This window comes from Pseudophryne corroboree, chromosome 5, assembly GCF_028390025.1.
Source record: "Pseudophryne corroboree isolate aPseCor3 chromosome 5, aPseCor3.hap2, whole genome shotgun sequence".
In the NCBI taxonomy this organism is placed as follows: domain Eukaryota; kingdom Metazoa; phylum Chordata; class Amphibia; order Anura; family Myobatrachidae; genus Pseudophryne; species Pseudophryne corroboree.
In genome coordinates, this window is record NC_086448.1 from 191,637,813 (window position 1) to 191,664,789 (window position 26,977).

Below are 26,977 nucleotides of genomic sequence, written 5' to 3' on the forward strand. Positions count from 1 at the left end.
GGGTCCGACGTCACTTCCGCCCCACTTCCTTTAGCCGAATCTTCTTATTGCGCATGCGCGATTGCGCCACGCTTCCGGTCAGCGGATCCGTGTGTTGATGCTTTAGTCGTCGCGTCACTTCCTGTCTCGGGTGTTACTGACGTCTGTGGCTTGTATAGGCGGCGGTGGGTTGTCAATCATCGTAGCGGCCATTTTATAGAAGTCTTTAGGTATCTATGACAGATTGCAGTGCTGAGTTCCATTATATCTCGTCCGAGATTTTCGTCTGGATAAAGTATGGGTTGAGGCAGACTGTCAGTCATTGCGGCGGCCATCTTTTTGGAGTCTTTGGTATCAGGACATATGATAGTGCTGAGTTCAATTGCGGAAACAGCTCACACATATAAAAATAAAGAAATGCATATATTAGTGTCTCTTTGATTAAAATTTAATACTTGTTTACTTCTGGGAGAACTGGTAATAATCTATACGGAATTTGTTACAAAAACGGGGTATTTCTATCTATATAATGATATGGATATATTCCTGGAAATAATCCATACAATAATATTTTTATCTCATATTATGGCTTATATCAGGATAAGTTGGACCCATTTTGGTATCCAACCTTAGAGCATGGAGAGTAAGAATGATTATTTAAAAGGAGGTGATGGTGAATAAAGATGTACATTTTAAGGAAAAATATGAATTAAAAATTATGAGTGCTTATTTATTAAATTATGTGGGATAGTATAAATAAGGGATAGCCAGTGAAGTCATAGTAGTGATGATCAGTCATATATAAGTTATTAGTGATTAAGTATAGAGAAAGTGTATCCCTGTATGACTGATACTCGGAAAAATGATAGATCCCAGTGCTGTGGTGATTTATGCACATATACATGTGGTATTATTATTAAGAGCCTGACAAGGCTCATTCTCTTACAGTACCCAATCTTCGCAAGTGGTTACCCACTTGGTACTGGTTGGGCCCAACACTGCTTAGCTTCCAAGATCGGGCGGGATTGGGCGTGATGCCAGTGCGGTATGACTGTACCATATAATAAAATTAGTCAGGCACATACTATTAAAGGTTTTTATTAGGATAATACATATATTATATACAGAGTTTTATATATAGTGATATTTACATAGAGAAGTGAATTGTGCTTGGAAAAAGAAGTAGCTTATCTGTGATCGGAGGATTTTAGAAGGGAGTGCTTCTCTCATAGAAATGGGGCGATCTCATATCCCTCGTTGAAGCCCATGGGGTGTGTAGTTTTCAGATGGAATATCCAGAACATCTCTCTTTGGGAGAGCTTCTTAGCCAAATCTCCACCTCTCTCGCCACTGGTCACGTGTTCGATGGCTTTAAAGGTCATCTCTTCTGGATTGGAATTGTGTTTCAATTTGAAGTGTCTGTACAGCAGATGGGTCTCTACTTTATTTTTGATACTCCGTACATGTTCTTGTATCCTAATTTTCAAGGTTCTTTTTGTTTTACCCACATATTTCTTGTGGCATGTGCATTCTAGTAAGTAGATTACTGATGTGATATTGCAGTTCATGAATTCTTTAATTTTAAATTCTTGAGTGCTGTCCGTATTGCAGAAAGTTTTTCTATTAGGATTGAGGAATTTGCAGATGTTGCAGTGTCCACATTTATAGGATCCAATGCATTTAGGGAGAGAGTTAGGGTTTCCCTCTAGTGGGATTTCTCGTAACATGCTAGGTGCGAGGATGTCTTTCAAGTTGCGTGATTTCCGGAAGACAAGTTCTGGTTGGGGTGGAAGAAGGTTTTTTAAGATGGGGTCCATTAAGAGTATGTCCCAGTGATTTCTTAATGAAGTCCTGATAGTCTGTTCGTGACAACTGTAGGTGGTTATGAAGGATAGCGACTCTTTCTTTGCCGTGTTGTCCTTGTATGTCAACAAATTCTCTCTATCCAAGTTTCTCGTCTTCATGACTGCTTCATCTAGTATGGCTTTCGGATAAAGTTTCTCCTCAAATCTTTTTCTGTATGTTCCAAGTTGTTCCTCACAGTCATCTCTTTTGTGGCAGTTCCTCTTTATTCTATGAAATTGTGAGTAGGGAATATTGTTCTTCCATTTTTTAGAGTGATTACTCTTGTAGTGAAGGTAACTGTTCCTGTCAACATCTTTTATGAAGTTTTTTGTGGACACTATCTCCTCCTCTCCAGTTAAAATCAGGTCCAGGAATTCGATGGCTTCTTTGTTTAAATTGTAGGTAAATGATAAGTTAAAATCATTGATTTGTAGAAGTTTAAAAAAGTCCATAAATGATTCTGCGCTCCCATCCCATATGATCAAGATATCGTCAATATATCTTTTGTACATGACGATATATTCCTTAAAGTGCTGTGTGGTGTATATATGCTTCTCCTCCCATTGTCCCATAAATAAGTTTGCAAAACTGGGGGCAAAAATGGTCCCCATTGCGGTGCCACACCGTTGCAAATAAAATTTGTCTAAAAACTTAAAATAATTCCGGCTTAAAATGAATTTCATTAAATCACAAATAAAATTCTTATGGGGTTCAGTGAGGGAGTTGTCTTTATCCAAGTATTCCCTGCTTGCCTCAATTCCCTTTGTGTGCTCAATACAGGTGTATAAAGATTGTACATCAATGGTTATCCATACGTATGACTCTTTCCATTTCACTTTCTTGATTTCATTCAGGACCATGGTGGTGTCTTTGAGATACGATGGTAATTTCTTGACATATGGGTTCAGAAACACATCCACATACTTAGATAGATTAGATGTAAGGGAGTCTATCCCAGCGACGATTGGTCTCCCTGGTGGGTTGGACAGGCTCTTGTGGATTTTGGGCAGAAAATAAAATATGGGGGTTGTGGGGTTGGATTGCATTAAAAACGAGAATTCGTCCTTAGTGATGACCTCATTTCTCAGTCCTTGTAGGAGTAGGGACCTTAGTTCATCTATATATAGATCTTTTGGATCATCTGACAGCACAGTGTAGGAGTCGGAATCCCCTAGGAGTCTCTCTGCTTCTTGTATATAGTTGTCCCTGTTCATAATTACCAACCCCCCCCTTTATCAGCTGGTTTTAAAACAATATCAGTATTCTTCTGTAATTTGCGCAATGCTTCTACTTCTCTGTTATGTAAATTCTTATTGGTTACCGGTGGTGGTTCCGTTTCACACAGGTCCTTCTTCACTAGGTCGTAAAAGACACTGATATTACTCCCCTTGGATTCTACTGGATAATATTTGCTTTGTTGTTTGAGTCCTGATTTAGAGTTTGCTTCGTAGTTTGAGATGACAGCATTTTCTTTTTTCATGAAATGTCTCTTAAGGGTTAGTTTCCGCACGAATTTATTAAGGTCGATGAAAGTTTCAAATTTATTTAATCCTTCAGAGGGTGCGAAGGAAAGTCCTTTACTCAGGAGTGATTGTTCTGGTTTGGTGAGGGTATAGGTTGACAGGTTAAAGATACCGTTGTCCCCTGTATTAGAAATCATAGGTTTCTTTTCTTGAATTCCTTTCCTCCTACCGCCCCGTTTTCCTCTACTTCTGCAAAACGCCTTTTTAGTGGGGAGGCATGTCTGACGTCCTCCTGTATTGTGCTCTTGGGATGTTCTTTTGGTCGTGTCCCTCGGCCTGCGGATAAAAAATCCTGATCACTATTGGATTTAAGTCGGTTTAGGGCATTGAATCTGTTATATGTCCTTATATGTGGTGTTTTTGGTGATTCCGTTCTCCATGTAGGTTTTGTTCTTTGCGGTATCGTCTTCCACTGATACCTTTGATCTGTTTTTTGAGGTTTATCATATGTTTTGAATCTGCTCCAGTTCTTGGTGTTCCCCTGTTCATAGTCCCTTTTATCTCTAAGAAATTTCTTCTCTTTCCCTCTTATGACTTCTTCTTCGATGTGATCCAGCTTTTTATTCAGAACATTCTCATTGACCCGGTAGTCTTCTTTGCCTTTATGAGGTTCCAATTCAGCTTCTTTATCCTTAATGTCCTTTTCCAGTGTCAACGCACTTTTTCTCCTTTCGTTTATAATTAATTTCATTAAGTTCATAGAGCATGTATGTAAAATGGAATCCCATTTTTCAATGAATTCAGGGTCTGTATTACCGAGAGTGGGCTGTTTCAAAATTCTTAAACCTCTCGGTATTCTATTTACTTCAATATAGTGCTCAAGTCCTTTTATGTCCCACCAATTCTTTATTTCTTTAGCCATCAATCGTTCCATTCCCCAAAACAGGTCGTCTAGATCGCCTGATGGGGGTGTGGTGTTTTTCTCAGTCTCTTCGTTAAATATCTTTTGGCACCAATCGTTACGTTTATTGGTGCGTTCATTTAGTCTGAACATTCTATAAATCTATACACAGACACCAGGCTGCCTTACAAATTGTATCAAGTAAAATTGGGTAGTGGGAGTATGGCGCCACAGGTGTGTGAGTAGTAGAACAAAATAAAGATGATGCAAATGCAACAAATTTAGACACTCCTTAAGTAATACAAGGTGTCAGCTAACCCTTAAATATTAGGCAGGGATAAACTGCCTCAGTTAGGAAATGTAAAAGGGGGGGATAAGGGTTTCAGCGACCAACAGTGTCTAGTACAATAAGATATAAATATGAGGAGACTTAGTGGATACGTGAAAAATAGTAGAACATTTATTTATACAATATATAAAAAAAAAATAATGATAATAATTTGTATCAAGGTGGGTTTAAAAGCCGGGAATCTAATACAAATATAAAAAGTAAAATAAAAGGACAGCTAAAAAACTACATAAATTGCATGTAATAAAAGACAATAAATAATTAATTAAATATCGGATAAAAGAGTGCTACTTATCTTTTAAGTGGAGAGTCAATTGAGGTACACCCAACGCGTTTCGTCACTCAGACTTCATCAAGGGGTATGGGACCACTGAACAGACACTCCTATTTATAGCACATGTAATTAGAAATGGATGATTGTGACATCACTTCCTGTGGGGAACTAATAATACTGTGCGGTGTAAGTTTTTTAACATTAGCATAAGCCTTTGATAGAGAGCAGAGTAATAACCTCAGTGCACTAAACGGATTGAAAAAACGAGCTGTAGAATATAAGTTATAGTTAAAGAAAGTCCGGGGACGGGTCCGACGTCACTTCCGCCCCACTTCCTTTAGCCGAATCTTCTTATTGCGCATGCGCGATTGCGCCACGCTTCCGGTCAGCGGATCCGTGTGTTGATGCTTTAGTCGTCGCGTCACTTCCTGTCTCGGGTGTTACTGACGTCTGTGGCTTGTATAGGCGGCGGTGGGTTGTCAATCATCGTAGCGGCCATTTTATAGAAGTCTTTAGGTATCTATGACAGATTGCAGTGCTGAGTTCCATTATATCTCGTCCGAGATTTTCGTCTGGATAAAGTATGGGTTGAGGCAGACTGTCAGTCATTGCGGCGGCCATCTTTTTGGAGTCTTTGGTATCAGGACATATGATAGTGCTGAGTTCAATTGCGGAAACAGCTCACACATATAAAAATAAAGAAATGCATATATTAGTGTCTCTTTGATTAAAATTTAATACTTGTTTACTTCTGGGAGAACTGGTAATAATCTATACGGAATTTGTTACAAAAACGGGGTATTTCTATCTATATAATGATATGGATATATTCCTGGAAATAATCCATACAATAATATTTTTATCTCATATTATGGCTTATATCAGGATAAGTTGGACCCATTTTGGTATCCAACCTTAGAGCATGGAGAGTAAGAATGATTATTTAAAAGGAGGTGATGGTGAATAAAGATGTACATTTTAAGGAAAAATATGAATTAAAAATTATGAGTGCTTATTTATTAAATTATGTGGGATAGTATAAATAAGGGATAGCCAGTGAAGTCATAGTAGTGATGATCAGTCATATATAAGTTATTAGTGATTAAGTATAGAGAAAGTGTATCCCTGTATGACTGATACTCGGAAAAATGATAGATCCCAGTGCTGTGGTGATTTATGCACATATACATGTGGTATTATTATTAAGAGCCTGACAAGGCTCATTCTCTTACAGTACCCAATCTTCGCAAGTGGTTACCCACTTGGTACTGGTTGGGCCCAACACTGCTTAGCTTCCAAGATCGGGCGGGATTGGGCGTGATGCCAGTGCGGTATGACTGTACCATATAATAAAATTAGTCAGGCACATACTATTAAAGGTTTTTATTAGGATAATACATATATTATATACAGAGTTTTATATATAGTTATATTTACATAGAGAAGTGAATTGTGCTTGGAAAAAGAAGTAGCTTATCTGTGATCGGAGGATTTTAGAAGGGAGTGCTTCTCTCATAGAAATGGGGCGATCTCATATCCCTCGTTGAAGCCCATGGGGTGTGTAGTTTTCAGATGGAATATGCAGAACATCTCTCTTTGGGAGAGCTTCTTAGCCAAATCTCCACCTCTCTCGCCACTGGTCACGTGTTCGATGGCTTTAAAGGTCATCTCTTCTGGATTGGAATTGTGTTTCAATTTGAAGTGTCTGTACAGCAGATGGGTCTCTACTTTATTTTTGATACTCCGTACATGTTCTTGTATCCTAATTTTCAAGGTTCTTTTTGTTTTACCCACATATTTCTTGTGGCATGTGCATTCTAGTAAGTAGATTACTGATGTGATATTGCAGTTCATGAATTCTTTACACACCTGTGGCGCCATACTCCCACTACCCAATTTTACTTGATACAATTTGTAAGGCAGCCTGGTGTCTGTGTATAGATTTATAGAATGTTCAGACTAAATGAACGCACCAATAAACGTAACGATTGGTGCCAAAAGATATTTAACGAAGAGACTGAGAAAAACACCACACCCACATCAGGCGATCTAGACGACCTGTTTTGGGGAATGGAACGATTGATGGCTAAAGAAATAAAGAATTGGTGGGACATAAAAGGACTTGAGCACTATATTGAAGTAAATAGAATACCGAGAGGTTTAAGAATTTTGAAACAGCCCACTCTCGGTAATACAGACCCTGAATTCATTGAAAAATGGGATTCCATTTTACATACATGCTCTATGAACTTAATGAAATTAATTATAAACGAAAGGAGAAAAAGTGCGTTGACACTGGAAAAGGACATTAAGGATAAAGAAGCTGAATTGGAACCTCATAAAGGCAAAGAAGACTACCGGGTCAATGAGAATGTTCTGAATAAAAAGCTGGATCACATCGAAGAAGAAGTCATAAGAGGGAAAGAGAAGAAATTTCTTAGAGATAAAAGGGACTACGAACAGGGGAACACCAAGAACTGGAGCAGATTCAAAACATATGATAAACCTCAAAAAACAGATCAAAGGTATCAGTGGAAGACGATACCGCAAAGAACAAAACCTACATGGAGAACGGAATCACCAAAAACACCACATATAAGGACATATAACAGATTCAATGCCCTAAACCGACTTAAATCCAATAGTGATCAGGATTTTTTATCCGCAGGCCGAGGGACACGACCAAAAGAACATCCCAAGAGCACAATACAGGAGGACGTCAGACATGCCTCCCCACTAAAAAGGCGTTTTGCAGAAGTAGAGGAAAACGGGGCGGTAGGAGGAAAGGAATTCAAGAAAAGAAACCTATGATTTCTAATACAGGGGACAACGGTATCTTTAACCTGTCAACCTATACCCTCACCAAACCAGAACAATCACTCCTGAGTAAAGGACTTTCCTTCGCACCCTCTGAAGGATTAAATAAATTTGAAACTTTCATCGACCTTAATAAATTCGTGCGGAAACTAACCCTTAAGAGACATTTCATGAAAAAAGAAAATGCTGTCATCTCAAACTACGAAGCAAACTCTAAATCAGGACTCAAACAACAAAGCAAATATTATCCAGTAGAATCCAAGGGGAGTAATATCAGTGTCTTTTACGACCTAGTGAAGAAGGACCTGTGTGAAACGGAACCACCACCGGTAACCAATAAGAATTTACATAACAGAGAAGTAGAAGCATTGCGCAAATTACAGAAGAATACTGATATTGTTTTAAAACCAGCTGATAAAGGGGGGGGTTGGTAATTATGAACAGGGACAACTATATACAAGAAGCAGAGAGACTCCTAGGGGATTCCGACTCCTACACTGTGCTGTCAGATGATCCAAAAGATCTATATATAGATGAACTAAGGTCCCTACTCCTACAAGGACTGAGAAATGAGGTCATCACTAAGGACGAATTCTCGTTTTTAATGCAATCCAACCCCACAACCCCCATATTTTATTTTCTGCCCAAAATCCACAAGAGCCTGTCCAACCCACCAGGGAGACCAATCGTCGCTGGGATAGACTCCCTTACATCTAATCTCTCTAAGTATGTGGATGTGTTTCTGAACCCATATGTCAAGAAATTACCATCGTATCTCAAAGACACCACCATGGTCCTGAATGAAATCAAGAAAGTGAAATGGAAAGAGTCATACGTATGGATAACCATTGATGTACAATCTTTATACACCTGTATTGAGCACACAAAGGGAATTGAGGCAAGCAGGGAATAGTTGGATAAAGACAACTCCCTCACTGAACCCCATAAGAATTTTATTTGTGATTTAATGAAATTCATTTTAAGCCGGAATTATTTTACGTTTTTAGACAAATTTTATTTGCAACGGTGTGGCACCGCAATGGGGACCATTTTTGCCCCCAGTTTTGCAAACTTATTTATGGGACAATGGGAGGAGAAGCATATATACACCACACAGCACTTTAAGGAATATATCGTCATGTACAAAAGATATATTGACGATATCTTGATCATATGGGATGGGAGCGCAGAATCATTTATGGACTTTTTTAAACTTCTACAAATCAATGATTTTAACTTATCATTTACCTACAATTTAAACAAAGAAGCCATCGAATTCCTGGACCTGATTTTAACTGGAGAGGAGGAGATAGTGTCCACAAAAAACTTCATAAAAGATGTTGACAGGAACAGTTACCTTCACTACAAGAGTAATCACTCTAAAAAATGGAAGAATAATATTCCCTACTCACAATTTCATAGAATAAAGAGGAACTGCCACAAAAGAGATGACTGTGAGGAACAACTTGGAACATACAGAAAAAGATTTGAGGAGAAACTTTATCCGAAAGCCATACTAGATGAAGCAGTCATGAAGACGAGAAACTTGGATAGAGAGAATTTGTTGACATACAAGGACAACACGGCAAAGAAAGAGTCGCTATCCTTCATAACCACCTACAGTTGTCACGAACAGACTATCAGGACTTCATTAAGAAATCACTGGGACATACTCTTAATGGACCCCATCTTAAAAAACCTTCTTCCACCCCAACCAGAACTTGTCTTCCGGAAATCACGCAACTTGAAAGACATCCTCGCACCTAGCATGTTACGAGAAATCCCACTAGAGGGAAACCCTAACTCTCTCCCTAAATGCATTGGATCCTATAAATGTGGACACTGCAACATCTGCAAATTCCTCAATCCTAATAGAAAAACTTTCTGCAATACGGACAGCACTCAAGAATTTAAAATTAAAGAATTCATGAACTGCAATATCACATCAGTAATCTACTTACTAGAATGCACATGCCACAAGAAATATGTGGGTAAAACAAAAAGAACCTTGAAAATTAGGATACAAGAACATGTACGGAGTATCAAAAATAAAGTAGAGACCCATCTGCTGTACAGACACTTCAAATTGAAACACAATTCCAATCCAGAAGAGATGACCTTTAAAGCCATCGAACACGTGACCAGTGGCGAGAGAGGTGGAGATTTGGCTAAGAAGCTCTCCCAAAGAGAGATGTTCTGGATATTCCATCTGAAAACTACACACCCCATGGGCTTCAACGAGGGATATGAGATCGCCCCATTTCTATGAGAGAAGCACTCCCTTCTAAAATCCTCCGATCACAGATAAGCTACTTCTTTTTCCAAGCACAATTCACTTCTCTATGTAAATATCACTATATATAAAACTCTGTATATAATATATGTATTATCCTAATAAAAACCTTTAATAGTATGTGCCTGACTAATTTTATTATATGGTACAGTCATACCGCACTGGCATCACGCCCAATCCCGCCCGATCTTGGAAGCTAAGCAGTGTTGGGCCCAACCAGTACCAAGTGGGTAACCACTTGCGAAGATTGGGTACTGTAAGAGAATGAGCCTTGTCAGGCTCTTAATAATAATACCACATGTATATGTGCATAAATCACCACAGCACTGGGATCTATCATTTTTCCGAGTATCAGTCATACAGGGATACACTTTCTCTATACTTAATCACTAATAACTTATATATGACTGATCATCACTACTATGACTTCACTGGCTATCCCTTATTTATACTATCCCACATAATTTAATAAATAAGCACTCATAATTTTTAATTCATATTTTTCCTTAAAATGTACATCTTTATTCACCATCACCTCCTTTTAAATAATCATTCTTACTCTCCATGCTCTAAGGTTGGATACCAAAATGGGTCCAACTTATCCTGATATAAGCCATAATATGAGATAAAAATATTATTGTATGGATTATTTCCAGGAATATATCCATATCATTATATAGATAGAAATACCCCGTTTTTGTAACAAATTCCGTATAGATTATTACCAGTTCTCCCAGAAGTAAACAAGTATTAAATTTTAATCAAAGAGACACTAATATATGCATTTCTTTATTTTTATATGTGTGAGCTGTTTCCGCAATTGAACTCAGCACTATCATATGTCCTGATACCAAAGACTCCAAAAAGATGGCCGCCGCAATGACTGACAGTCTGCCTCAACCCATACTTTATCCAGACGAAAATCTCGGACGAGATATAATGGAACTCAGCACTGCAATCTGTCATAGATACCTAAAGACTTCTATAAAATGGCCGCTACGATGATTGACAACCCACCGCCGCCTATACAAGCCACAGACGTCAGTAACACCCGAGACAGGAAGTGACGCGACGACTAAAGCATCAACACACGGATCCGCTGACCGGAAGCGTGGCACAATCGCGCATGCGCAATAAGAAGATTCGGCTAAAGGAAGTGGGGCGGAAGTGACGTCGGACCCGTCCCCGGACTTTCTTTAACTATAACTTATATTCTACAGCTCGTTTTTTCAATCCGTTTAGTGCACTGAGGTTATTACTCTGCTCTCTATCAAAGGCTTATGCTAATGTTAAAAAACTTACACCGCACAGTATTATTAGTTCCCCACAGGAAGTGATGTCACAATCATCCATTTCTAATTACATGTGCTATAAATAGGAGTGTCTGTTCAGTGGTCCCATACCCCTTGATGAAGTCTGAGTGACGAAACGCGTTGGGTGTACCTCAATTGACTCTCCACTTAAAAGATAAGCAGCACTCTTTTATCCGATATTTAATTAATTATTTATTGTCTTTTATTACATGCAATTTATGTCGTTTTTTAGCTGTCCTTTTATTTTACTTTTTATATTTGTATTAGATTCCCGGCTTTTAAACCCACCTTGATACAAATTATTATCATTATTTTTTTTTTATATATTGTATAAATAAATGTTCTACTATTTTTCACGTATCCACTAAGTCTCCTCATATTTATATCTTATTGTACTAGACACTGTTGGTCGCTGAAACCCTTATCCCCCCCTTTTACATATATATATATATATATATGCAAAAGCCCTCGCTGACTGACGGACTGACTGACTGATCACTAATTCTTTTACTTCCCGATATGTTAGGAAGCTGACATTTAACATAGGTAGTCTTCAAGTGGGATATAGGAAAACTGAGTAATTAGAATTTTAATAAACCTCCCCTAAGTGTATGAAAAGGGGGTTGACATAAAGACGTCATTACCGATTCGTGGCTTGATAGGATAACGCCCCAAACGGCCTATAGGATCAAAATTTGGATTGCACCTCCAGTGTGTAGAATTTAATAAACTACAAAAATGGTCTTGTCACCTTTTACCGTATCTGCTACGAATGCTCCTCGGGTAACGCCAAGAACCGTGGATTAATATTTACTTACATTAAGACATCTCAAATTTACAGCTCTATAGATTTACCAAACTTTTAACACTCATTTATATTTACAACCGTGAAAATCAGAAACTCCCGTGCGAAGAACGGGTAGAACTTTAAAATATGCAGCATCATACTGCACAAGAGCAGAAATTGATAATGTGAATATATACAATTTAGTCTCATGGCTTCATGTCACATGATCTAAGAGCTGCAATGCTTCATTGGATATCAGAAAGAGCTCGACCTTTTAGAGGATGGAAGCTCCACTTACCTGTGATCATATTATCAGAAGCTGGTCTCTTTGCAGAATCTATTGCATTTGGCAAGGTCTTAATACTACTATGGTAATTTAAATTAAGGTCAGTGTCCCACGTTAATGGAAGGAGGAAAAAAAATATGGATATTAGTGACATTTGTGGGTTTCTGATACATGAGTTTCACCTAATTTGGCTCAACATCTGAATAAATATAATCTCAGCAAATGTCACGCTGTTCAGAAAATATTTATGTCTGTGCAGGATGACCAAAGCAATCCGTAGAAACCTTCCAGCAGCCTGAAGAACGCTACCAATATTTTTCTAGGTAAAATAATTACTTTTTCCGCTGCCTATGTGATTTAAGGAATAAATATTTATACAAGCAAATATGTGTAAAAAATGAAATAGATGTAAATCTCTAATTCAGCTGAAAATTATTAAACCAATGGAACTTTTGGAATATGTTTTTTCGGCAACGCAATAAAAAAATGCATCAGGTGTCTGAAATGGCTCTGATGCAATAGCTTTATTTATCCAAAATGTGGTCTAATAAGAGATGCAAGAGGGGCTTCATATAAATCATCAACCTAAGCTAGAGACATTAATATTTTACTCAACTGTAACATTTTGGTCGCTGTTGTGTCTATTTTAGAGCTTGTGTTAAAATGCAACGTAATTTATTCTGCTGAAGCAGCATTTAATTAGACAACCCAGAGATCTGTCCTATCAGATGCCACTATCCGAAAACATTACCATTTGTCAGCCATTTATACAGTATGTTACTGTTATTTCCAGTCCTCATTATATAGCCTTAAAGGACAAGACCAGTGGCGTATCTATAACGGGTGCAGTGTGTGTGGAGCACGCGGGCCCCCACGGATCCAGGGGGGCCCACACTAGACACGCTACATCCATTTCTCAGTACTCACCTCTCCGGAGTCCGGTGTCCTCTCCAGTAGCCCTGCAAAGTTACCGGGAAAATGGTGCTGCTGCCATTTCCCTGGAGTCCTGTGCACACGCATTAGGAAAATTTGTCTGGAAAATGGCCACCACGCAGTAAATTCTAGCACAGGGATAGAGTTTACTAGTGCCGTAACTAGAAAGACTGCACTGTGAGCCAAAAGAGAGAGAGAAGAGGGCCAAGATGGGATTACATGCGGGCCCCCGCCTCTCTTAATATGTCCCTGACCAAGACAGTGTGCACTGATCATGTTGCAAACTTATAGGTCTGAGGGTTTGGACAACTATCAGTATGCTACTTAAAAAATATTTATAGGAAAACATTATTTTTTTTTGTTTTATTTTTGTATTCATTGTGTATGACATGATGTCTAGAGGGTGTAATTTAATGCAGACATCACTTGACTTCATCATACTTTGCGCAGCCATTTTGCCAGGGCTCCTCTGATCGTCTGTTTCTGGGGGCCACCGGCTGCATGGCAGGGAGTAGGGGGTCTGCATATGGGCCGACTCAGCTTTTAAAACACTTCTGACTGCAAATACAGAATCTTTGTTCAGGTAAAAAAAAAAAATCTTTATTTTGCTCCTTCGTATGTACAGTCCTTCAGAACCAGTGGACAAATGCTGTGGGGTATGTTAAACTGTCAAGTGCTAAAACTCACGTCCTTCAGAACCAATGGACAAATGCTGCAGGTAAATAATGTTTTGTTTTTTTGTTTTTTTACCATGCTGTCCCTAACTGGATACCAAAATAAAAAGAATTCAGTGGATGGGATGTAGTAAATCACAATACGGCACCAACAGCATGCTACATCCTGAAAATATAAATTGCCGCTTTACATGAAGATGTTATAGTATATTTGGCCGTTTATATGGGATGTAAGTAAAATTATAAAACATTTCTTACAGTACATTTCCTTTATTGCCTGAATACCTTAGTTTGTCACGTGTTGGATTCAGACATAAGACCTCTGCTGCATAAAACATTATTTTCTGAAATGAATGAGAGATGTCCTTATATCAGAGCTGAGCTAGCTGGAATACTACAAGCAGCAAAAAAAAAAAAAAAAAAATAGACTTAATTTAATTAGTAGCCTTTGACCTAACACTAAACAGACTACATTCGTCTACATGAAATGACTCCATCTCACCTCCTTATAAAGTGTTCGCGGTTGACCAGTGGAAATATAATAGCATTTTCACTTGTAATTTTGTAGGCTACAAGAATCAGATTTCATTTTTACTATATCCTATGGGGGCACGTGAGTTTTAGCACTTGACAGTTTAACATACCCCACAGTTACCTATTTAACACCAAACAAGTTGACCGTGGGAAAATCAGTATAAAGCTTAATATTAAATGTGTTTAAACAAAATGAATATGAAGACTTAAAATCGGGGGAATTTTATGCCTCTTCCAGCTAACTGCCTGCTAGCAAACTATGCCAGCAGGCGGTAAGATACTGTACCTGAGGCGAAAGGGTAGCTCTGCTAATATTGCACTGAAGAGAAGCTATATAGGCACTCACCACATTCATAACACAATTAAGTACTCACAGTTTCAATTTCTTAACAGTAACAAAAATGCACAAAACATAGGGGGTAATTCCAAGTTGATCGCAGCAGGATTTTTGATAGCAATTGGGCAAAACCATGTGCACTGCAGGGGAGGCAGATATAACATGTGCAGAGAGAGTTAGATTTGGGTGGGTTATTTTATTTCTGTGCAGGGTAAATACTGGCTGCTTTATTTTTACACTGCAAATTAGATTGCAGATTGAACACACCCCACCCAAATCTAACTCTCTCTGCACATGTTATATCTGCCTCCCCTGCAGTGCACATGGTTTTGCCCAATTGCTAACAAAAAACCTGCTGCGATCAACTTGGAATTACCCCCATAGCACTGTAATCAGCACCAGTTTCAGTAACTACGAACCATAAAATGTACAAGTGCAGCACAAATACAGGACCTACAGTACATTTCTGAAAATGCTTCTTGTTTACACAGAAACTAAACAATTTGTGGGTCAAAAACTTCAAAGTAGATATGTGCTATTTACAGGGCCAGATTAAGGTCTGTGGGGGCCCCTGGACAACAACCCTGTGGGGCCCCATCAGTTACTATATATATATATATATATATATATATATTTAAAGCACTCACGGCTCCAAAAAATAAAAGACAGGACACTGTCTGATTAAGTTGACGTTTCAATGTTTGGAGTCAAACATTTTCATCTGATGAATATGTTCGACTCTAAACATTGAAACGTCAACTTAATCACACAGTGTCCTGTCTTTAGTTCTTTGGAGCCGTGAGTGCCGCCTAGAGGGGAATTGCTTTGTATGTGGGACTGCATAGTCACCCGTGGAGTAGCAATCAGTAGATACGATTGCTCTGGGATACTTACATTGGTTAAAAATGAATCAAGACTTGTGATACTAGGACACACAGCACAGGATATTTGTGGTACAATACCATAAAGTTCATCTATTGAATCTGACCCCCTGAGTATCACATGCCGGTTTTTTAAATTGATCAGGTTGGAAATTATAGGAATCATCTGTCGATTCTGATTCCATAAATATCACACGCTTATCTTCCATGACTGGCCAGGCATTTTCGGCTATGAGTTCATATTGGGTGATTAATTTTTTAACCGATATAAGTGTCCCAGAGCAATCGTATCTACTGATTTTTTAATGTTAACTACTCAAATGAGATATACCCCGGATGAAGTCTCTGTGAGAGATGAAATGCGTTGTGTTATCAGTCTTGTTGTGATGTGACCTCCAGTCTACCATCTTAGAAGGAGTTTGTGAAAGAAATATCTGTACACTTGCTCTTATGTGGACCACCACTGGATGTTAGTGGTGGATGAAACGTTTTACGAACATTTATACCATTACAGTTTCAGATTTTTTTTATACATTTTAATAAATTTGTACTGTATATTGGAACCTACTGATTGCTTTTTTAAATAAGATTATATTTGGACATTGTGTCACTCTATTGTATAATTAGGGGTGTTATAACAGCCCCAAGGCGCCAATTTCACTATTGCTGTATATCTATTGTTTGGGGACCTAGTGGAATAAGACAGCCGGTTCAAATTATTGAAAAAGATCCCTACCCAAGTACTCTGAGTTTAATTAGCGCAGAGAGGGAGTTTTGTGTTATACATACACACACATTAAGAAAATGTGCAGTCCCTGTTTGGCTGCCGCAGAATCCCCACTACTCCCCGTTCTGTGCCCGGCAGCAGCAGCAGCAGCAGCCCGCATAGCCGTTATCACTGCAGCAGCAGTGCACCGAGGCTTCCCGGACACGGGTCTTCTCCCCCCCCGCCGCCGGCCGGCTCCTCTGCATTGGCTGCAGCCACTGCTGTGTGTGGGGACCCTCTATGTGTGGGGGCCCCGGGATGACCGCCCTTGTCGCCCTGTGGTTAATCGGTTCTGGCTAGTTAAAATGCACGGAGCGGACAAGTAAGCGCACTTGCACATATAAAGGAGCTTTGCGGGTTTTGGGGGCTTAGGGGTACATTTACTAAGCAGTGATAAGAGTGGAGAAGTGAGCCAGTGGAGATATTTCCCCATCAACCAATCAGCAGCTCTGTATCATTTTATAGTATGCAAATTATAGATGTTACTTCAGTGCTGATTGGTTGCCATGGGCAACTTCTCCACTGGCTCACTTCTCCGCTCTTATCACTGCTTAGTAAATGTACCCCTTAGTCTGCAAATCAGTCCTACAGCATACTTATCTACGTTTCAGGGCACCAGAACACATCTCCCCGGGTACCCAAAGGCTGGCTACATATTGATTTTTGTACACATTGCAGTTGATATATGCTGATAAATGTAGATCTGCTTTGCAAGGTGTCTCTTTTCCATAATTATGCTATATTAGATAGAATAGGGACTTTCTTGTTATAACTACCATTTTCTATGCATAATATGAACATTTCATTCTCTGTTTCAGAACTGTATTGAGTCTATCAGATTTGCCTTTTACACGATGACATGGAATATTTAGTAATAGTAATGTCACTGCTGTTGTGTAATAATTAACAGGGATGTACAGTACAAGACATCTCTTTTTCATACACTAATTATGCTTACAATGATAACTAATACATATCACGCCGTTAATATAGGAGTTAATCAGTTTTTTTTTTCCTACCACCTTTCTCCTTCATGTTATTAAGAACGAATTAGTGTAACTTTAGCCTTTATAATGTAGGCCCTGATTGGCTGTGGGAGACCAACTGCAATTCCACAGAGTCGTCCAAACCCCCTGAGAATTGTGGGAAGTGAGGGCAGACATCACTTGTCAATCGATCATGTGAGAAAGACAGAGAACCATGTAATGCACTGTGCTAATGAACCAGCAGAACCAGCAGGGGTGAAACAATGAAGGTGAATGAAAACTCAATGCAGCTTATAAAACAATTCTTTCACATTCATCATATCCAAGGTGACAAGTTCTGTTTAAGGGGTCTTAAACAGAACTTAGTTGCTCATCACAGCAATAGAAAATATTTTACGGCTTTATCTATCTATCTATCTATCTATCTATCTATCTATCTATCTATCTATCTATCTATCTATCTATCTATCTAATTCTATCTATCTATCTATCTATCTATCTATCTATCTATCTATCTATCTATCTACCATTGATGGTAATTTAAAGCAGGTCCTTTATGGAAATAAGGGACCTGCTTGAAACTACTAACAAGTCTGTTGAGCGCCACCGTATATTTGTACATGTGTGTGGGATGGCTATACCCTGTGAAGGCACCGCAGCAAGAAAAACTGAAACCCTTAGAAGAGTGCTGGACTACAAGGAATGTATATATATATATATATAAATATATATATATATATTAGTGATGAGCGGGTTCGGTTCCTCGGAAACCGAACCCCCCCGAACTTCACCCATTTTACACGGGTCCGAGGCATACTCGGATTCTCCCGTATGGCTCGGTTAACCCGAGCGCGCCCGAACGTCATCATCCCGCTGTCGGATTCTCGCGAGATTCGGATTCTATATAAGCAGCCACGCGTCGCCGCCATTTTCACTCGTGCATTGAAAATGTTAGGGAGAGGACGTGGCTGGCGTCCTCTCCGTTTATTCATTGTTGAGTTGATGCAAATATTTGTGCTTGCTTATATCATTGTGGGGACTGGGGAGCAGCTTTATATTAATATAGGAGGAGTACAGTGCAGAGTTTTGCTGATCAGTGACCACCAGTTTTATCCATTCTCTGCCTGAAAAAAACGCTCCTTATCTGTGCTCAGTGTGCTGCATATATCTGTGCTCACACTGCTTAATTGTGGGGACTGGGGAGCAGCTGTATTATATAGGAGGAGTACAGTGCAGAGTTTTGCTGACAGTGACCACCAGTATACGTTGTCTGCCTGAAAAACACTCCATATCTGTGCTCTGTGTGCTGCATATATCTGTGCTCACACTGCTTTATTGTGGGGACTGGGGACCACCAGTATAATATTATATAGGAGGAGTACAGTGCAGAGTTTTGCTGACCAGTGACCACCAGTATACGTTGTCTGCCTGAAAAACACTCCATATCTGTGCTGCATTGTGTAGTATATAGTAGGAGTACAGTGCATAATTTTGCTGACCACCAGTATATAATATATAGGAGTACGGTACAGACGGCCACTGCTGTACCTACCTCTGTGTCGTCAAGTATACTATCCATCCATACCTGTGGTGCATTTAAGTTTTGCACAGTTTGCTGACCACCAGTATATAATATATAGCATTACGGTACAGTAGGCCACTGCTGTACCTACCTCTGTGTCGTCAAGTATACTATCCATCCATACCTGTGGTGCATTTCAGTTTTGCACAGTTTGCTGACCACCAGTATATAATATATAGCATTACGGTACAGTAGGCCACTGCTGTACCTACCTCTGTGTCGTTAAGTATACTATCCATCCATACCTGTGGTGCATTTCAGTTTTGCACAGTTTGCTAACCACCAGTATATAATATACAGCATTACGGTACAGTAGGCCACTGCTGTACCTACCTCTGTGTCGTCAAGTATACTATCCATCTAGATTCTATACCTGTGGTGCATTTCAGTTGTGCAGTTTGCTGACACAGTGACCACCAGTATATATAGCAGTACGGTACGGAAGGCCACTGCTGTACCTACCTCTGTGTCGTCAAGTATACTATCCATCTACATTCTATACCTGTGGTGCGACCTTGGTGCGCCTCTTTTTTTCTTTGCATCATGTGCTGTTTGGGGACAATTTTTTTGAAGTGCCATCCTGTCTGACACTGCAGTGCCACTCCTAGATGGGCCAGGTGTTTGTGTCGGCCACTTGGGTCGCTTAGCTTAGTCACACAGCTACCTTATTGCGCCTCTTTTTTTTCTTTGCATCATGTGCTGTTTGGGGACTATTTTTTTGAAGTGCCATCCTGCCTGACACTGCAGTGCCACTCCTAGATGGGCCAGGTGTTTGTGTCGGCCACTTGGGTCGCTTAGCTTAGTCACACAGCTACCTCATTGCGCCTCTTTTTTTCTTTGCATCATGTGCTGTTTGGGGACTATTTTTTTGAAGTGCCATCCTGCCTGACACTGCAGTGCCACTCCTAGATGGGCCAGGTGTTTGTGTCGGCCACTTGTGTCGCTTAGCTTAGTCACACAGCGACCTTGGTGCGCCTCTTTTTTTCTTTGCATCATGTGCTGTTTGGGGACAATTTTTTTGAAGTGCCATCCTGTCTGACACTGCAGTGCCACTCCTAGATGGGCCAGGTGTTTGTGTCGGCCACTTGGGTCGCTTAGCTTAGTCACACAGCTACCTCATTGCGCCTCTTTTTTTCTTTGCATCATGTGCTCTTTGGGGACTATTTTTTTGAAGTGCCATCCTGCCTGACACTGCAGTGCCACTCCTAGATGGGCCAGGTGTTTGTGTCGGCCACTTGGGTCGCTTAGCTTAGTCACACAGCTACCTCATTGCGCCTCTTTTTTTCTTTGCATCATGTGCTGTTTGGGGACTATTTTTTTGAAGTGCCATCCTGCCTGACACTGCAGTGCCACTCCTAGATGGGCCAGGTGTTTGTGTCGGCCACTTGGGTCGCTTAGCTTAGTCACACAGCTACCTCATTGCGCCTCTTTTTTTCTTTGCATCATGTGCTCTTTGGGGACAATTTTTTTGAAGTGCCATCCTGCCTGACACTGCAGTGCCACTCCTAGATGGGCCAGGTGTTTGTGTCGGCCACTTGTGTCGCTTAGCTTAGTCACACAGCGACCTTGGTGTGCCTCTTTTTTCCTTTGCATCATGTGCTGTTTGGGGACTATTTTTTTGAAGTGCCATCCTCTCTGACACTGCAGTGCCACTCCTAGATGGGCCAGGTGTTTGTGTCGGCCACTTGGGTCGCTTAGCTTAGTCACACAGCGACCTTGGTGCACCTCTTTTTTTCTTTGCATCATGTGCTGTTTGGGGACTATTTTTTTTATCTGCCATCCTGTATGACACTGCAGTGCCACTCCTAGATGGGCCAGGTGTTTGTGTCGTCCACTTGTGTCGCTTAGCTTAGCCATCCAGCGACCCCGGTGCAAATTTTATGACTAAAAATAATATTGTGAGGTGTGAGGTGTTCAGAATAGACTGGAAATGAGTGGAAATTATGGTTATTGAGGTTAATAATACTATGGGATCAAAATGACCCCCAAATTCTATGATTTAAGCTGTTTTTTTAGTTTAAAAAAAAAAAAAAACACCCGAATCCAAAACACACCCGAATCCGACAAAAAATGTTCGGTGAGGTTTTGCCAAAACGCGTCCGAATCCAAAACACGGCCGCGGAACCGAATCCAAAACCAAAACACAAAACCCGAAAAATGTCCGGTGCACATCACTAATATATATATATATATATATATATATAGATGCTAGTAGCATTAATGGACAGCCGGTGGCACAGGTACTGCCACTATCTCTGATATATTTGCAGTAAGTAGCTTCTCTATGCTCTTAATTAGCCCCTAAAACTTTTAATTCCCAAAACAGTAACATTATAGGCTCTGATAAGCTGCCATGCTCTACCAGGGCCATCAAGAACTCTAGGGAGCCCCGATATAGGCGAGAGAGTATTGGAGAGAGGTTGTGGCTACACCCCATTGTCTGGTGTCAGAACAAGGTATGCATGCTGAGGGGAGGGGTGTTGCCATGCAATATTGGGGTGCAAGATTATGCCTTCTTAGCAACCCTGGGCCCCCCAAGGGGCTTCCCTGTGCTCTAAGGGTAACCATGAATAGGAAACCACTGATTTTATTTAGAGCAAACTGCTGGTTACTTCCTAAGCTGAAATGAACGGGAATGAAAAATGGAAAAGAAAAAGTTGTCTCTTCAAACCTTTACTTACACAGACAGCGCTAGAATGAAAGGTGGACGCTATTGAAAACAGCAGAATCTGTCAAATAAACCACATGAACAAACAAAAAAAAATGAGTGGGTTATAATGTGGTACAGTACAAATCCCAGACTGGAAATTGTGGCCTGTGCTACCCAGATCCAAACCCAATGTTTGCCCTGTAACAACCATGAAATCATCCTTTCAATAAACCATGTACACCAAATGCCTTTGTACTATGGAAATCTAAATTAGGAGCTGCAGAGTGTCATGAATGGACGGAGAGTTCAAAATTAAACCTACAGCTAATAAAACTCCACAGATTTTTTTTCTGCTGTGCCAGCTGCCATTTATAAAGCTAGGTCTGAGCCGACTGGAAACGTGCCAGAATGTCAATCCAGAGCCCTCTGGCTGTGTTTATGTACATTAAAGTTTAAAGGCGCTTTAGTGAACCTTTGTCAAAAGCATCACTGAGATATTATCTATGCCCCGAGTCCCCAGTGAGATGAAATGTGCACTTATTGATTAGAACAATTGCAGAGAAGAGGCTGCAATCACTAATACCAGCAAAGCACTGCTTACATGTAAGCTCTGCTGCTGCAGCTAGCATCTTGTTCACTGGCATGGCTCATCTGGCTGGCCCCACATTACTGGTAAGGTCAAATTAGCATCCGGTAATAAGGAAGACTGGGGGTCCTTCAGAGCAATGTGATACCATAGTACATATGATTGTTACTAATACATAGAAACTGCTATGTGCATTCTATAAATATAAAACATATGTACTCTCCGTGCTCAATAAGAAATAAGAAAATGTCCAATAATTATTGCCCAAGTTATAGTCCACAAGAAATAGAAAGAAACAACTAGCCCTGCTGCCGGACAGCATTACATCTGTGCCTGGTATCAGTAGCTACCCATAATGCTATGCACAGCAACTTCGTCAGGCCTCACATGCATCACTGACAAATCTGTAGGTTCTTTAATGAATCATCAGTATTTCATAAGGACAGTCATCAGGAATTCAATGGTTGCTGCAAATGTAGAGCAATGTTGATCTGTCCCTGTACTAATGACATACTTGCCTACTTTAGAATACTCCTTCCCAGGAGAAGCCCCGGAGAGGAGAAGCAACCGGACACTTAGGGGAGCAGGGCCAGACTTCCACGGGGACTTTGAGGGGCTGTGCTAGAGTACCACATCATTAGGCATAGTCCCTGTTTCGATAAATGCTGCAAAATGCCGGTCTTCGTGAAAGGGGTAGGGTTAAAATGATTGTGATTCACATAATTTTAGCCTTGCTCCATCCATATGGACAGCGATTCCCTGTATTATCTCCCTATCCTGCCCGCTTACCTAGGAAATGGGCAGGATGCAGGAGGAGTGCCCACCCTTCCAGGGTTGCAGGGGACTATCCAGAAAATTTGCGAGTCTCCCGCAACTTCTGGGAGAGTAGGCAAGTATGTCTAATGGTGGATATCATCTAATCACTTTCTGTTGCCTCAAAAGATAATTGGATTATCTCTTATCGGGACCAGCTGGTGCAGCAGCAATCGTCAGTCAACCATGAAGGGACAGCCATTGGCAGTATTTCAAATTTGCTGCTGGCCATGAGTCAGTTGGAATTTGCAGACCAACAATCAGGAGTTGCCGAATGGTAGCTTCTAATTTGTTGCTGGTCTGCGAGCTCCGATTGGTTCGCAGCCAGCGCTATATTCAAAATACCACTGCTGGCTGTGCCACAATGCTGGTCCCGATCAACAATGCCGCCGCCTGGGCTCCCTCACAGTCAGAGCCCGGGACTGAAGTCCCAGCCATCCCACCTTGATGGCAGCCCTATTTACCTGTAATATTAACAGACCTATTCATCATTGAACTGGAGTTGCAGTAGAGGATACATATTACTCATGTAATTCAGCATTACTGTTCTGCAGGGACAGCTGCCCCAAAAAGCAGCTGTCCCCGCGATTGGTAACACTGGGGGTGATTCAGACCTGATCGCTGGGCTGCTAAAATTGTTGTGCTGCGTTTAGATACTCGCCGCCCAAGAGGAGTGTTTATTCGCCGTGCACGTGTGCAATCGCATGTGTATGCCAAGCTGCAAAAAATCCCTCACTCAGCGGACAGCTGCAAATCTGTTTGCACCTTACTCACTATTGAATGATTTTTCCACTGAGTGCAGTCTGTGCGCAGCCCAGCACTTACTACTACAGTGCGATGAGAACAGGCTGATCGGGGCTGGAGCTGACGTCACATCCCTAAAAACGCTTAGACATGCCTGCGTTTTCCCTGACACTCTCAGAAAATGGACAGTTACCACCCACAAACGGCCTCTTCCTGTCAATCAGTGAATGGCTGTGCGATTGCATTTTTCGCACCAGCCTGTCGCTGTCCGGCGAGGCCTGTTGTTTGCCGACGTCCATGCGCATTGCGGTGCATATGCATGCGAAGTCTATCGCTGATTGCCGGCTGTGCGAAAACGCACAGCAGCGATCAGGTCTGAATCCCCCCCACTGTTACTTTAGTAGCAGCGTTACTTACAACCTCCATTGCTGGCTTTTTGCCTATGTGTGACCTGAGCTCCCACATGCACACAGTGAGGAGGTGGCGGAGGGAGGTGCTCGGATCCATGTTCGCGACCTCAGACCTCCTTTCCATAGGCAGGAGCGTGGTTCCAAGAACCAGCGCCATCTGCAGATGGTGTTTGTTCTCACAGATAATCTCTGAAAACGTACAGTTCTTGGAGTTTGCAGAATATTAGACGGCCCTATTGGACTCCTAATAATGAATGACCCATTACATACAGTAAAACATATGGAAACCCCATTTTAATGATGCTGAATGGGCCCCTTAGTCTTAGTATCCTCACTACACTGAAGCAACCAACATGCTAACAATGGCATTAATACCTTATGTACTCTGCAAATAGTATGGCTATGAAAGGAATTCTTAATAACTAGAAGCTAATTCATGTGGCATGCGAAAATCTGTGCTCAGATGTTAAGCAAAGACATTCAGTAATAAACACAAGCTGCCGAATCTTTCTATTAAAATCTAGCACCTATAACTGGTGTGCTGGATCTGCACTGTCTGCTAGCCGAAAAAGCCTCAAGTACATTTTTTTTTTTTTTTTTTACGTACATGTTGAATTCTGTTCGGCTCAATAGTTATGTTAATAACAGCTTTCCACATTCTATAATTTTTAATTGTGTCCTAAGGGACTCTGAAAAACGAGGCGATGCTGTGCCCCTAACAGTTTATAATGCAAGTGTACCTACCTTTACTACTGTTAAACCTAAAAACTCCACAGGCTAAAATTCCTAATTTTACAAATAAAAGTCTTTTTTCCCCTTTCTGTGTGTATTTTTATTTTTTTAACCGGCCTATATCCCACACGGACCTGACAGCCGGTTTATGTCAATGAGTTAAGAGTTATTGTTTTCAGATTTTCGCTGCATAAAAATGGCACAGAACTGGAAACAAATGTTTTTAATAATAAACAGGAGGCTTCAAATGTGGTTCCACCGTGACTATATTATTTTTTTTCCGGCAGTACAACGCTTGTACTTGTTTTTGTAAAGAAATACTGATTGTGTTAAACACCCAACCTCTTTTTTTTACCATCTGTTAAGATACAGACTCAATTATTCAATAAAAAAAGATCTATTTTTTTCATCATACAATCAATTCTTCTTTATGTATAATGTCAAGGGATTACCCACTTCTCTCTTTTATGGAACTAAACCCATGACCTTAGGCATACTTCCAAATTGTCCCTATTTCAGCAAGGCAGTCCCGCTATTCGGACACTATCCCGCTGTCCCTCTTGTGGGCCGCAGTGTCCCGTGGGTGGGGGGGCAACTTGGGAAGCCTGAGATCATCGCTGATCTGAACAGCAAAGCAGCTGGTGATATCTGGATAGATGCCATGCACACGGCATCTAAACAGTACACTGCAGTGAGCCTGGGGGCTGAAAAGCTGCTCTGATTTTCGCTGACAGGCCCACCCAGCCGTCCGCCCAATGCGAGAGTGCATCCCCTGGCACTATCATGGCCACTTGCATCCACTTCATGGATGAGTACCATCTGTATGAGGAGATTGTCAAGTAAGGAAACCCAGGGAGGAGAGGGCATCCAGTGGGGGACATAGGGCGGGATGTACTAAACGGAAAATGCAGTAAACTATGCCCCAGCCGCCGGGTCAGCGCCGCAGAGGGGTTCGCCAGCTTTTGCTGGAGATACCCCATAGAAGCCTATGGGTTTCTCTCAGCAGCGCTGCATGAGGGATCCAATCGGATCCCTCCCAGCATGCCCCCTGCCCGCTCCCGTCACCCTGTGCATGCGCAGACTAATTCCCGGGGTCGAATCCCGGAAGTCAGACTACCACTGGGGATCACGGAGGACAGCTCTTACCGGAAGAGCTGTCCTCTGCAATGCTAATCGCATATGTAAGTACATATGCGATTAGCATCGTGGCATTGGGGGGCGATGGGCGGCGATAAATATTAATACATCTCGCCCATATTGGGGGACAGGGCAGCCTGGGATCAGAAGAAGGAATTGAGCAGGCAGGCGATCAGCAGAGGGGATGGGGAAGACATTTGTCATAGCACAGAGGGGGATAGGGTCTACCTAGAGTAGACGGCAGACTGGGGTGGATGGTGAGGGGGACATTGCAGTTGGGCTGCAGGGAGAGGGGGCACTGTAGACTGGACAGGTGAAAGATCTGGCAAGGATGAGCAGTGAGAGGAGAGGGCAGAGACGGCTGGGCAGAGGTGAGGGGCCCAAATAGTGAACAAGGTGCACATGACAGTTTGGGCAGTGAGGAAGTAGGTCATGAGAGACTGGGCAGCGAATGCCATTTGTGTGTGGGGGGGGGGGGGGGGGAAGCAACATTTATAGTTATGCCACTGATAACAGTGACCATATGTTGTGATTGCAGCTGATGATGGAAATCCCATTTAAATTATACATATCAGTAGGAGCCTGATTCTGGGTCAGTGGCCGTGTGTATGCTTATTGCTGATATTGCTTATGTGACTTTAGTTTATGCTAATCAATAAGATGCCCACTGTGATCATCTTCAGATGCTGAGATACCGATTGGTGCGTCTTTTAAAGCAACCATAAGCCGCATCACTGAAACCTGCACCAGCCCCATGCTAGGTGAAGATTGTCCAGCAGACAATGGCCTCCAATGTGAGCGATTATGTGTCTGATTACGCAACCACTTCAGTGACATGCTCGCTCCCAGAAGTCCGTCCATCTCCGTGTGTCCTGGTCACCACTCAGTCACTGCCCAGTCACCAC

At 41.2% G+C, this 26,977-nt stretch overlaps 1 protein-coding gene and 3 pseudogenes across 4 annotated transcripts in view; 1 reads left to right on the forward strand and 3 right to left on the reverse strand.

The window, feature by feature from the left end:
• The window catches only part of CREB5 (cAMP responsive element binding protein 5), a 775,500-nt gene that overhangs the window by 294,640 nt on the left and 453,883 nt on the right, over nt 1-26,977 (reverse strand). The gene's annotated exons all lie outside the window — the stretch shown is intronic.
• Nucleotides 919-1,038, reverse strand: LOC134930138 (5S ribosomal RNA; annotated as a pseudogene).
• Nucleotides 6,037-6,156, reverse strand: LOC134930139 (5S ribosomal RNA; annotated as a pseudogene).
• On the forward strand, nt 10,065-10,184 carry LOC134930140 (5S ribosomal RNA; annotated as a pseudogene).